This window comes from Gadus macrocephalus, chromosome 1, assembly GCF_031168955.1.
Source record: "Gadus macrocephalus chromosome 1, ASM3116895v1".
Classification (NCBI taxonomy): domain Eukaryota; kingdom Metazoa; phylum Chordata; class Actinopteri; order Gadiformes; family Gadidae; genus Gadus; species Gadus macrocephalus.
In genome coordinates, this window is record NC_082382.1 from 1 (window position 1) to 13,855 (window position 13,855).

Below are 13,855 nucleotides of genomic sequence, written 5' to 3' on the forward strand. Positions count from 1 at the left end.
CAGACCTCCAATAGAGAGCTGCTCCCCCTTCGCACAAAGCCGCTGCTGGTGAATGCTCGAAGCGTTGTGTGATTGAATCGCTTTAATGCCGTTCCATGTCACGTTGATCGTTTTTTTGCACAACGAGCAAAAAGCTTCCCGGTCATTTCCCATCACGGGTTTCAGCCAGTCTTTAAATGTCGGGTCGTCAACCCATGTTTGCGAAAACTTGCATTTACCCATTCTCTCATAGAGCCAGAAACTCAGCCGTACAGAACTCTGAGGGGAAAAGGCGGAAAATGTTGCTGGTGTTACACCGAATTCTGTGACCCACCGAAAAGTGTGGCCCCAGGGGGTGCAGTTGCACATTTTCTGCAACATGCACGTGTGCATTATAACAAAAAACATAAATAAAACATAAGATCTCTGGTGGGTCTTTCTTTTTTTGATACTAACATTAATTCTAAACACTATTTTACACAGTAGCCTATACTAGGAAATGCTCAAAGGTAAATCAGCAGAATTTAACCATGACTGTAGCTTTTTATGGGTAAAGAAGCAACGGTGAAGGACCCTACTAAACGCCCGTCTGTAAAATGCTAATCAAATCAATCAAATGTATTTATTAAGCACCTTTAATAAAAAGGTAATTGGTTGGGGGGAGATGTTATGTTTTATGTATGTTTTTGTCATGCCTGTCTACGCTTCAAACTCGTGCATATTGCAGTAAATATGCAACAGCGCCCCCTTGGGTCACACTTTTCGGTGGATCGCCGAATTCGGTGGAACACCGGCGTCGCTATAGCAACCAGCGACGCCAACTCTAACGGCTACTCAGTTCAGGTCCTGTTAGCACCGTATACTGTATTTCTTAGGCTAGATGAAGTTAAAACATGTAAACAAAACAATGGAAACTCATTTTAAATTGTGGTGGTGGTGAAAAATTTACTACCAAGTCAAATTGCGTTTGTTACCTTTTACTACCTTTCAAGGGCCTTAATTAAAAAAATTATTTTGTACTACCTTTTACTACCGCGCGGACACCCTGTTATTGCAGGTATCGGGTGCAGTGGCGCCGGTGGGATAACTTGATTGGGCTTACCCTTGATATGGCATGCGTGGCAACATCGGCAATACATAACAACATCGTATTTAAGCCCTGGCCAAAAGAAGTGTCTGAGGACTAGCTGATTTTCGTTACCCCTAAATGTCCTGACCACTGACTTTCAAGCGCTACAGACAGAACGTGCTGACGGTACACAGAGGGTACCACTACCTGATGTCTAACACTCCAATCCGCGTCAACAGCTAGAGGAGGAGACCACCTACGCAACAAAACGTCATTATCAAGCAGATAAAACACTTTTTGTTCCCTTGCTTTGTCTGCACTCACCACATTATTGAAGCATTTCTTTAGTGTCGGGTCCGCCTTCTGAGCAGTGCAAAGGCGTTCCCGAGTTATCGGGAGGTATCTGCCGCCAGGGGATGGCATTTCGGGGCTGGCGGAAGGCACCGGCTCGGCGGCACTTTCACAAGGGAAACGCAGCAGAGACCCCCATCTCATTTTCCATGTCAGCTTCCTCTAACAACTGTGGCCTAAGCACTCTATCAAACAGAGAGCCATCATACTTTTTTCTCGCTTGTGCACGGGTTATCAGGCAAGTAAGAAACAACCCCGAAGGTGCCTGTGCTACATCAATCTCCGTGCTGTGCGGAAGGTCCAATACTTCCAGTGCAGGAATCACTTTACTTTTGAATTGAACATTCATTCACCATGACCGCGGTGCGGGCACTCCCGCGACTCCCGGCCGCCACGTCTCCCGTCGTGCCCCGGCCGCAGCACCCTGCAGCCCGGGCACCGTGACCTTGGGCACCGCGACCACTCCCGCGTCTCCCGCAACTCCCGCCGTGCCCCGTGAACGAATAAATGAATGGCCCGGGAACCACGGGCACCGCGGCCCGGGCAATGCGGACACTGCGAAAACAGATTGCGCGCAGAGGCCTAATTAGGCCTATATATTTTGGATTTCAAATGCAACAGTCTTTTCGTGGAGACTACGCTCAGAGCAGCTGGAACTGAACAACAGCAAGAGGAAGGAGGAAAACGGGCTATGAAACCAAATTTGATATTTTTTTCTTGCTATCGGCCATGTTTGATTGTGTTGTGTTGGTTATTGAACTGTTAACCCGTGAACTTGGGTTATGTTTATCAGCGTTACTATATCATGACGATAGCTGATGCAACGGGAGTCCGGGCGTGTGCAGGACCGAACCGCGCTGTATTATCACTGTTCCACTGCTCATAGACGGTAAAAAGTAGCTGAGACGTAGAGGGGTTAGAAACCAATAAGTGAAATTAGGCTATTTATTTCAGGTAGCCTATTTTTTCACCAAAAAATAAATAAATAATGAAAGTTTAAAATCCCCCCCCAAAAATTGAATCACGTTCCCAGCGCCCCCCCTAGGTTGTGCGAACGCCCCCCAGGGGGCGGTACCGCCCCCGTTGAGAAACCATGACTTAGGTACACCACGATCCGGTCAGGCAAACATTTCTTAAATTCCTCCAGCAATATTAACTCCCTCAAGGAATTAAAATCATTGGCCTTACATGTGGTGCTCCATTTATCAAACAAGACCCCCTTTTCCCTGGCAAACTCAACATAGTTCTGAGTCTGGGCTCTTTTGTGATTGCGGAATTTTTGCCTGTACGCCTCAGGTACTAATTTGTATGCTCGTAAGATGGCAGTCCTGCAAGGGGAGTGCAGCGACAGCTTCCTGTGCTTTCCCATGAATTTAGCATTGCAACAGAAGAGGCCAGACCTCAGCCGGCCACTGCAGAGCGGAACCAATGCGTTCAAATGCACTAAAATATGAGTTGACTTCAGTTTCACGAAACATGGGTACTAAAACAATATGCTTGCTGATGTCAAATGCTTTACTGAGTGACGGAATTGGTGACGAAGAGATAGCCTCGGCAGTTGCCCTCAGCGCATGCACCTCCTTCTGGGATTCGAGCACAAGCCGTCGCAACTGGACCGCTTTGTCAGCTTCAATTTCGAGGTTCTTAATTTCTAGCTGGAACTGAAACTGTGCTTGCCTATTCTCTGCTTTTTCCTGGGCTTCTAGTTGGAGGCGAGCAAGGCAGACTTTCAGCCGAGCGACATCCCTGGATCCAGTACCAGCAGAAGAGAGGGGATCATAGCGAGGCAAAGTAAACAGCGATTTGGTCAGCTCATCTACCTCAATGTCCACTCCCGAGTCTGCTCGAGCACCTTGAGGTTCACCCTCTGCCTTTCGGCGACCCGCCTCTTCAGTCAGGGTGCCATCCTCAGGCACAGCAGAGTCTGCTTGCGCTGGCAAGACAATCAACGCCAACTCCACCAATTTGCAAACCACACTAGCTTTTAGCTCCCTTTTAGCATTTGTCTTGAATAGGGCAAACCGAAATAATCCGCTATCTGTGCCAAATCATCCTTCCGACAGCGGCCTACTTGACTAAGCGAGGGACCGACCAAGAAGGACTCTAGGTCGAACAGTGACATCAATTCGATTACGTCCAACCTCCAAGCTATTTACAACTCCAGTTTAGTTATGGGATCCTTTTAAGAGAGATCCCGGATGAGCCCCCATTTATGTTACTTCACCCGCTAGGGGAAGGGATGGCAACGTAAAACCAGATGTCTTTGGTTAATTTAAAGTTGTTCATTTAACCCGGATCTTGGGGTAATCAATTAAACACAAACAGGGTTAGGGGGAGGCCAAACTACAAAAAGGAAAAGGGCCATTGGGTGCTGTCCAAATCAAAGAAATGAATATAACCAAAGAAAAGCTCCCAAAATACACGAGTGGAACAGCACCCCTGCGCCTAGTGTTTCTTAACAAAGGTGTAACTGCGTGTCGGTTTTCGATAACCTCTAACAAACTTACCCTGGCCCAGTTCCCAGGTAGCTAACAAGAGCCTCAATCAATTAACAAATAAGCATTCGAAGACCTAAATGGCAAGCTGCAAATCCGAGACAAGCTGCCGCGAATGTTCTTCTTCTTTAGGTTTTATTGGCGGTTTGCAAACCAACTTGTAGGTGCATTACCGCCACCAACTGGACTGGAGTGTGAACGAGAGATATTGCAGCTAATAAAAGGAAATAAAATAAAAATAAAATAAAATACGAATAAATTCAATTCAATTCAATTTTATTTGTATAGCCCTTAATCACCATTACAGTCTCAAAGGGCTTAACAGGCCAAATATTTGTGACACCCCCCTTTACCCATGCCCCCACACGGGCAAGAAAAAACTCCCTTGAATCAGCAAGGAAGAAATCTTGAGAAGAAACGCAGTGTAGGGGATCCCTTCTTCCAGGGATGGTCAGGAGTGCAATGGGTGCCACAAATGGCATACAGGTAAATACATGTACATCATATTAAAATGGTGATGGGGTTCTGGCCGGTTATCCATGAGGAGAGTCCAGGCATCCAGTCCAGCACCCGCAGCACGCTACAACTGACAGAATAGTGAATTAGAACGGAAAAGTACATAGTGGGAATGTATAATGTAATAAGAAAAGCACAAGCAAACAGAGTAGTCTTCACTACGCATCTGTTGTTTTCACACTCCAAATGCAAGATTGTAGAGGTGCGTTTTGAGCTTCCCTTTGAATAGCTCCACAGAGTCAGCTTCCCTGATCGCTGATGGCAGCCTATTCCATAAAAAGGGGGCTCGATAGGCAAATGCTCTCTGTCCAGCCGATTTCTTTTTAACCTTCGGCAATGAAAGAAGGCCGGCTCCCGAAGACCGGAGAGACCGAGAAGGACTATAAGGAATAATCAGGTCCTTCAGGTACAATGGAGATAGTCCATGCAAGGCTTTATAGGTTAGCAATAGCACCTTAAAGTCTGATCTGAAAGTTATTGGTAGCCAATGTAAAGAGGCGAGAATAGGTGTAATATGATCAAACTTTCTCGTTCTGGTCAGCAATCTAGCTGCCGCATTGTGTACCAGCTGTAGACTCTTTGTAGTAGAGTTCGGTAATCCCGAGAACAGTGCATTGCAATAGTCCAGTCTTGACGAGACAAACGCATGAATCAGTGTCTCTGCATCCACTACAGATAACATTGATCTGATTCTTGCAATGTTTCTCAAATGGAAAAAGGCAATTCTAGTTATACTTCTTATATGCTGATCAAAGCATAGTTGAGGGTCAAACAAGACACCAAGATTTCTGACGGATGCACTCTGTGGGATGGCGAAGCCATCCAACCACAGAGAGACATCCTCAAACTTTTCCCGGTCCCGCTTCGAGCCGATAATCATCAGCTCTGTCTTCCCAGTATTAAGCTGTAGGAAGTTTTGTGACATCCAGCCCTTCACAGCAGCCAAACAGGACTCAACCTTTTGAATCTGGGCAGAATCCCCGGAATCTACAGGAATGTAGAGCTGGGTGTCATCCGCATAGCAATGGAAACTAATTCCGAAGCCGCGGATAACGTCACCGAGGGGAAGCATATAAATTGCAAAAAGCAATGGACCAAGAACCGACCCTTGTGGTACTCCAAAGGGCAATTTACAATGCTTCGATTCTGCACCCTCATGAAGCACAAATTGGGTTCTATCTGTGAGGTACGATTCAAGCCAACCAAGAGCCGTACCCCCGAAACCAACATAGTGTTCAAGACGGTGAAGAAGAGTGCTATGGTCAATCGTATCAAACGCAGCGCTCAGATCCAACATCACAAGCATTGTGCTTGTGTTTTTATCCAAAGCAAGAAGGATGTCATTTACAACTCTTGTAATAGCAGTTTCAGTTGAGTGGAAATTCCTGAACCCCGACTGGAAAGGTTCGAAGAGATTATTCCTCGTCAAATAATCAACAATTTGCTTTGCTACAATCCTTTCCTGTACCTTAGACAAGAAGGGCAGATTCGATATAGGCCGATAGTTCCTGACTAATTCAGGATCTAGGCCAGGCTTTTTGAGTAGCGGTTTTAACACCGCAGCCTTGAAATTGGAAGGAACAATTCCTGTTGAAAACGAAAGATTCATAAGCAAGAGGATAACAGGCCCCACCGTTGGAAAAAGTTCCTTAAGAACCCTAGAAGGGAGCGGATCCAACATACAAGTTGTTGGCTTTGAGGCCTTTATCACCCTTTCAAGTTCCACCAAGGAAATCGCCTTAAACTCCAAAAGAGTTGCGTCAGAGTTCACCATCCTACTTCCTACCTACCTACCATCCTACCTAATAGCCGCGAATGTTAAGCTTGCCCGCCTTTTTTCTTCCTGGATCCTCGGCTTTCTGATGCAGCAACCAATCACGTCCGGGGAAAGGCGCATCAAAATTAACATAATTGTAAACAAAACACAAGCATGGAAAAACACATGGTCATTTGCATGGCCATCGACAAACGGAGGGTTTTACCCATGAGGGCAGGGCGTCGGTCCACAACCGTAACATCCTCTGTTCTTTACACACACATCACACATGCTCCCGCCAGATTACGTTTGAATTGTATTATAGGTCGGGGGTGACGAGGGTGAAACAAGCCAATCATAATTTCATTCACAGGCTGGAGGAGGAGCCATCCGGCCTCCTCCATCATATTGGCTGGTTGTGAACTTGTCAATCACCTCGCATCACCACTGTACTTTGATGAGTGACAACCGGTGACAACCTAGACAGACACGCCCATACTTCGCTCACTCAGCAAGTTCATTATTGGATGGGCAGCTTGCATTGGCATTGATTTCAAAGAATGAATACATGGTCTGGTAAAATGTCCGATACCAGTGTTCCCAGTGGCGATGCGCAAAATACCGAGATAAATCCAGGTACTGTCGGGAGAAAGAGAAAGAAGTCAACAGCGGGTACTTCCAGTAAAAAAAAAACTACACCTGTGGACCAGGCTGTGCAAATAGACAACAACGGTGACGGTAAGCAGTAGGGGTGTGCCAAAAAATCGATTCATATAAGAATCGCGATTCTCATTTACTACGATTCAGAATTGATTTAAAATGGCCCAACATCGATTTTAAAAAATAAAACTAATATGCAGGCTGTCTGCCTCCGTTTTGTACGCGGGACGTCTTGACGTCACCAGGCAGCCGGTTCTGGAACATACGCATGCGCTGTAAGCACCAAAAAAAAAGGAGGAGACTTCAAAATGGAGGAAAGAGAGATTCAACCGGCCCCGTCCTCGTTGAAGGCAAAGATTTGGACTCATTTTGGTTTTTACTGAATGCCCGGGAAGACCGAGCTTGAGATGAGCTTTACAGTGTGCAAGGTTTGCAAAATTAAGGTTAAGTACTTCGGGAACACCACAAATGCACACACACACATGATCAGGCATCACCCAGGGTTCAAGGACACGGTGCAGAGTCAGCCACCAGCGGCAAACCAACGCACACTGCAGTGCCTCACCAAACTCCCTGCCAACTCCGAGCGGGCAAAGAAAATAACCAGGTCTATCGCCTGCTTCATCGCCAAAGACTTACGGCCTTACAGTGTGGTGGAGAACGAGGGGTTCATCTACATGTTGAAGACAGCGGAGGTACGCCATACCATCCCGTAAGTTTTTCACTGAGACAGCTGTGCTGGAGCTTTACCAAGAGACTAAAAGAAAAGTCGCCGGTGCCTTAACCAAAACAACCAGAGAGGCACTAACATGTGATGCATGGACATCGAGAGCAACCCAGCCTTTTGTGACATTCACCGCTCACTATATAACTGATATGTGGCTGCTCGAATCCCGTGTTTTGCAAACTTGTGTTATGCACGAAAGCCACACGGCTGTGAATGTCAATGCCATGTTTCACTCCGTTGCTAATGAATGGGAGCTGACTGTCGCAGATCTGGTGATTGTGACTAGAGGTCGACCGATGTATCGGTCGGCCGATGTATCGGGCCGATATTTGTCATTTTTTAATCTATCGGCATCGGCCGATATCTGTGTTTAGTAGCGCCGATTTATAGTCAGGCATGTCCGCGGGCAGCTCCGTGTTATTGGTACCGGCAGAACGCATGTGAAGGACCCCAACCCAAAACTTGTAATCCTGGGAGATAAGGTAAGGCTTAAATTCTGCTATTTCAAAGTTGTATGGTGGTAACATATTTACTAGGTTATATATGTTACAAGTAAACTATGAAGTGTTGCTTCACTTAGTGAAAGGAAAAAAAAAAAAAAAAAACGAAAAGCATTGAACCGTCGAGAGCTGTAACCTAAGGCTACAGCTGATTGAGTTCACAGGCTCACAGTTAACTTGTCCTTGCTGTTAGCTTGAAGGACTTTACTCGAAATCTAGTAGCAGCTTGCTTGCTTACAGTAATATGTTGGCCCAAATGTTATGAGTTCTGCTTAAATTTTCCTGTATTGGAGTCGAAAAATGTCCCTCTGTTCGTGGGGTGGAGGAGGCGGCATTATGTTGCGCTACGTTATGCTACTCCGCCCCTCTCACAGACAGCTCCGTGCTTGGAGACACAGAGCAGCCATGGAGCAGCTCAGAACGGTGTATGACATTTGTTCAGAAGCGTGGTTTAGGTGACGCAGACAATAGCCGAGTTTCCAACTTATTTACATCAAAGAAAATTCACCTCAAGAACATGCGCAGCTGCGTGTGTTTCTATCAACGTGTTTGCGAATAAAAATGGATCGTTAGCCTGATGAAGTGACGTGTTCAGACCAATGTCTGTATATAGCCTACGTCCACAGTAAAGTAGTATAACGTTAATAGTCAAGAATGTGAGAAATCACAAAGGGTTTAGCATTGCCCTTGCAAGTCTGTGCATCATGACAGTTATTTTGTTATTTATGTATTTGTGTGATTACTGCTAGATTATGGTAATTTGGTTTTAAAAGCAAAAGGTTAAAAACAAAAACAACACATAAGGGAAGGTTTTGTTTCTTTTACGCATTTTTCTAAATTAGTGTGTAATTGTTTTAATGTGAATAGAATATTGGAGTTGTACACTGACTTGAGGATGTCTGTTTCTTCTGTGTAGAAATTGCTGTCTGATGGCAGAACAAAAATCAAATCCAGTGTGGCAGCATTTCACAGAGCCAACACCAGGGAAAGGCAAGTGCAATATCTGCAATGGACTGGTGAGCTTGGGGTCTGAAAAAGGTAAAAAAGAAAAACACCACAAATTTGTGGAGTCACCTGAGGTGCCACCACCTCCAAGCTTACAAAGATGCACAAAAGGAAAAAGAAGAAGCAGCTGCCTCTACAGCCAACGTATCTCAGCCAACTGTAATGGACATGTTTGATGCCCAACGTAAATGGCAGAATTCAGATCCCAGGTCAAAAAAACTTGACACTTTAGTTACAGAAATGATTTCCACAGATAATCAGCCGTTTTCATTTGTCTCAGGTATTGGTTTTCAGAGGCTGGTGGCTGCAATGGAGCCCAGATACAAACTAAAAACTGAGAAGCACTACCGCACTGATGTTCTAGATGGTATCATTACGAAAGTGGAGAAGAAAATAAAAACACTCATTGCAGAGGATGCTGGCCCTTTTTTGTCTTTCACAACAGACTGTTGGTCAGGGGACACTGAAGCACTGATGAGTCTAACATGTAATTTCATTGATGACAACTGGGAAAGGAAACAAGTCATCCTAAATGCCAAGGCAATGTCTGGCTCCCACACTGGGGAGTACATCAGCAACATGTTCATCAGCATGCTGAAGCACTGGGACATCAGCCATGACAGAGTTGTGCTAGTGCTCTGTGACAGTGGTGCTAACATGGTAAAAGGCCTCAGACTGACAGACGTACCTGATCTCAGCTGCAGTGCACACACTATACAGCTTGTGGTGAACGATGGGATCAACAGTCAGCGAGTGGTGCTGGACGTTAATGCCAAGTTAAAGACCATAGCCAAACATTTCAACCACTCCGTGCTGGCAAAGCAGCATCTGAAAGATATTCAAAAAGAACTTGGACTTCCCCAGCACAGTCTCATTCAGTCTGAACCCACTCGCTGGAACTCAACACTCCACATGATGCAGAGGATGCTGGAGCAGAAACACGCTGTGAACATCTATGCTGGAGAATATGGAAAATTTGCTACTCCAACAGCAGATCAATGGGACATCATTGCCAATTTGATTGACACACTGGAACCAGTTGAGGAAGTTACCCTCGAGATCAGCAGGTCAGAGGCTTCCATCTCCAGTGTCATCCCAAGCATTGCAGTGCTGAAAATGTTGCTTCAGTCAGAGGGTCCTAACACAAGGGGCATAAAAACTCTGAGGGAGACGATGCTGCAAAGTTTGGAGAAAAGGTTCGCAAAAATCGAGGAGACCAAATGTTTGGTTTTAGCAACGCTGCTGGATCCTCGCTACAAGAATCATGTCTTTGCCATGGACACACTGGCCAAGGCAAAACAGTGGATTAAAGAAGAGCATGCCATTGTGTCTGAGCAACTGAACATAGCCACCACGGAAGACCAAGGACCAGATCCGAAACAGAGAAGGGTGGGAGAGGAAGAATCACCTGGTGCCTCCAGTGCTCTCGAACAGATGTATGCCAACATCTTAGGGCCTCATGGAAGTACTGCTGAGGAGACTGATGATGAGCAAATTGAGCATCACATCTCTGAGCAGCTGAAGCAGTACCTCCGTGAGCCTTTGATTGACAGACAGACTGGTCAGCCACTGGAATGGTGGAAACAGAACACATCCCGCCTACACCTACTTGCACAACTGGCTAGAAAATTCCTCTGTCCACCCCCATCCTCTGTTCCTAGTGAGAGAGTTTTTAGTGTCATTGGGAATATTTATGATGATAAAAGAAGCAGACTAACTGGAGAACATGCTGAACAGTTGTGTTTCCTGCATGACAACCTACGGTTCTTAAACTGGGAGTACTGAAAGCACTTTCAGAAGTGAGGAAGACTCAGGCACTGCATGTTTACAATAATTTCCTTTAAAACTTCTTCAATGTTTTCATACATTTTCTTAAAAACAATTTGGAATCTGCTGCTGTTTTATGCTGCTCAGGGAAGCTGTTTTATGCTTCTCAGGGAAGCTGTTTTATAATAATAATAATACATTTAATTTAGAGGCGCCTTTCAAGACACCCAAGGTCACCTTACAGAGCATATAGTCATCATACATTTTTTAAAAAACAAGACATTGTGAAAAAAAAAAAATATATATATAATAAACATAAGCAATAAGAAATAAATAAAACAAAAACAAGACAAAACAAAAAAACAAAACAATCAAAACAGTGATCAGTTAGACGTTGTGTGCGAGTTTGAACAGGTGAGTTTTGAGTTGTGACTTGAAGGTTGTAATTAGGGATGGGCATTTGAAGAAATTTTCTTGATCGAGCATCGCTAGAGTTATCGATCAATTATCGATTAATCATTAACTTTTTTCTATGTTTTTTTTCTAATGTTTTTATCAATGAAATCTTTATTCCAACAATAATGTATGGGCCAAAATTAATACAATACAGTTAACTTGAAGACCTACAACTGTTTAACAGTTTTAAAATAATAAATACAGGCATTATAGGTTATAGGCCTATGCGGCGCTCGTAAAGTCCGAACAATGCGCCTACAGGCGCTCTTAAAGGTTTGGAAACGATTCAACAAGACTAAATCTGTAGCCTATTCCAATTACAATAAGTAGCGAACTTATCGGACAACAATAATCAAACAAAGGCAGTAGGCTAAAAGTGGGCATTAAACTGTATAACTGTTATGAAAAAAAAGGGGGGGAAAAGGCCGACATATAATGCCTGCAGCCGGCGCGCGGAAAAGGCTCGCAACAAAAAGATGAGCCACCCATTTACAAACAATTGCATGAACTAGTCTATCTAAAAGCAATACCTTATTGAACATATATAAGGCTGGACTTGTTGCTAAAATATCAGTTTTGGCAAAATGTAACGACTCCAAGAGGCACCAAGCGGAGCGAGAGTCAACACATTAAGAAAGAAAAGAGCGACTCACATACGGTGGTGACTGTCGTCCATAGCATACAGTAACTCCAGCCTACATATTTTTGTTTAGGAATATAAGCATGTTAACATGCTCGGGGGTCAGACGCGAACGCAGCCTTGTAACTGTCAGTCCAGCAGCAGAAAACACCCGCTCTGACGGGACCGAAGTTGCGGGGATGCAGAGGTATTGTCGCGCTAACTTTGACAGCCTGGGGAACCTTCTTCCATTCACTTTCCACCAGTCGGCAGGGTTATATTCAATTAAATGCTTCAAGACTCACAGTATGCAACACAACGTCCTTTTGATCGATAACAATATAAATTGATCGACGCATTTCTTAACGATCAATTATCGAGCATCGATTAATTATGCCCATCCCTAGTTGTAATGGTGTCTGACTGTTTTATGTGTGGGGGGAGGGAGTTCCAGAGCCTGGGTGCTGAACAGCTGAATGACCGGGCACCCATTGTAGTGAGAATGCTGCTCAGGGAAGCTGTTTTATGCTGCTCAGTTGTTTACTTGAGGTTCTGTTTTATATACAAATTATATTCTGTTTTATATACAAATGTTTGTTTTACATGTTTTATGTTCTGTTTTATATACACATGCACTTTAAACTGTGTCAAATGTCATTTTCATTTTGTTGCTGGTTGCTAGTGTGTTTGCAGTACTACTGTTTATTTTTTATGTAACATATTTTTATATTTTCCAAGTTAATTTATTTTTATATTTTCCAAGTTAATTTATTTTATTTATAAAATATTAAATTTTTCTTTAAATGAATATTTCAGTTAACACTTGCGCCCAAACAAAACTGGTATGTATGACTCAAGGTTCAAGTCAGAGTTCAATAAATGTTAAAAAATGTTAAAACAAATTGTGTGCATCTACTTATTATTAGTGTGACGCTTTAGCATGCAAACTAATGGGAAAACTTTTAGATATCGGCCCTAAAAATCGGCCCAAAAAAATCGGCAGCCCATATCGGCTATCGGTTAACCCTGACCTCTAAGTATCGGCATCGGCATCGGTTATAGAAAAACCCATATCGGTCAACCTCTAATTGTGACTGATAATGCTGCGAACATGCTCGCCGCTACACAGATTGACAACTTGGCACATGACGTGTTTTGCCCATACTCTCAACCTGGCTGCTCAACGAGCTCTGAAGCTAACTACGGTGTCACGACTGCTTGGGAGGATCAGGCGAATAACTGGCTTCTTCCACCGCAGCACCATCGCAAATCATGAACTGCAGGGGAAACAGAAACTTCTACAGTTACGGCGCACAAATTAAAAACGGATGTCGCAACACGATGGAACAGCGCGCTGGACATGATCGAGAGATTCCTAGAGCAGCAGCCTGCTATTTCTGCCGCGCTCCTCCCCCCAAAGGTAAGAAGATGTGGAAGCGACATCTGCACACTCAGCGAGAGGGACATCTCCACTGCTGAGGAAATAGCGATTCCAATAAAGTGGCAGTAGTCCTCCTGCAAGAGACACACTGGGTTTCTGACAACAACCTCAAGCTGCCTGGGTTCCTCCTCGCTGAGTCGATCCACAGCAAGACGCATGGAATGGCAACCCTTGTCCGGGAAGAGTTAAGCTGGACAGCCACCAGCCAATCTCCACCTGGCTGCAACATGGAGTGGCTGGTCAGCAAAATCCAAGAAACATCTGTCGTGAATGTATACAAGCCCCCAACAACAGCGCTGACTGTATCATCACTTCCACCTGTGCCTGCTCCCGCCATCTATGCAGGTCTATGCACTTCAACTGCCAACATACAGATTGGGATTACAACCACATTTCACAGGATGGCGAAGCGCTGAGTAAGTGGGCTTCTAACATTGAAGCACTGCAGCTCTTCGACGCAAAAGAGCCTCCAAGCTTCTTTTCTGCACGCTGGAACTCGTACACCAACCCAGAC

At 44.7% G+C, this 13,855-nt stretch overlaps 1 long non-coding RNA gene across 1 annotated transcript; it reads left to right on the top strand.

The window, feature by feature from the left end:
• Positions 1 to 7,825: 7,825 nt before the first annotated feature.
• On the top strand, positions 7,826 to 12,944 carry LOC132464423 (uncharacterized). The gene is made up of 2 exons (XR_009527261.1): positions 7,826 to 8,896; positions 12,398 to 12,944. It is a non-coding gene; the product is annotated as an uncharacterized LOC132464423 (long non-coding RNA).
• Positions 12,945 to 13,855: the final 911 nt, after the last annotated feature.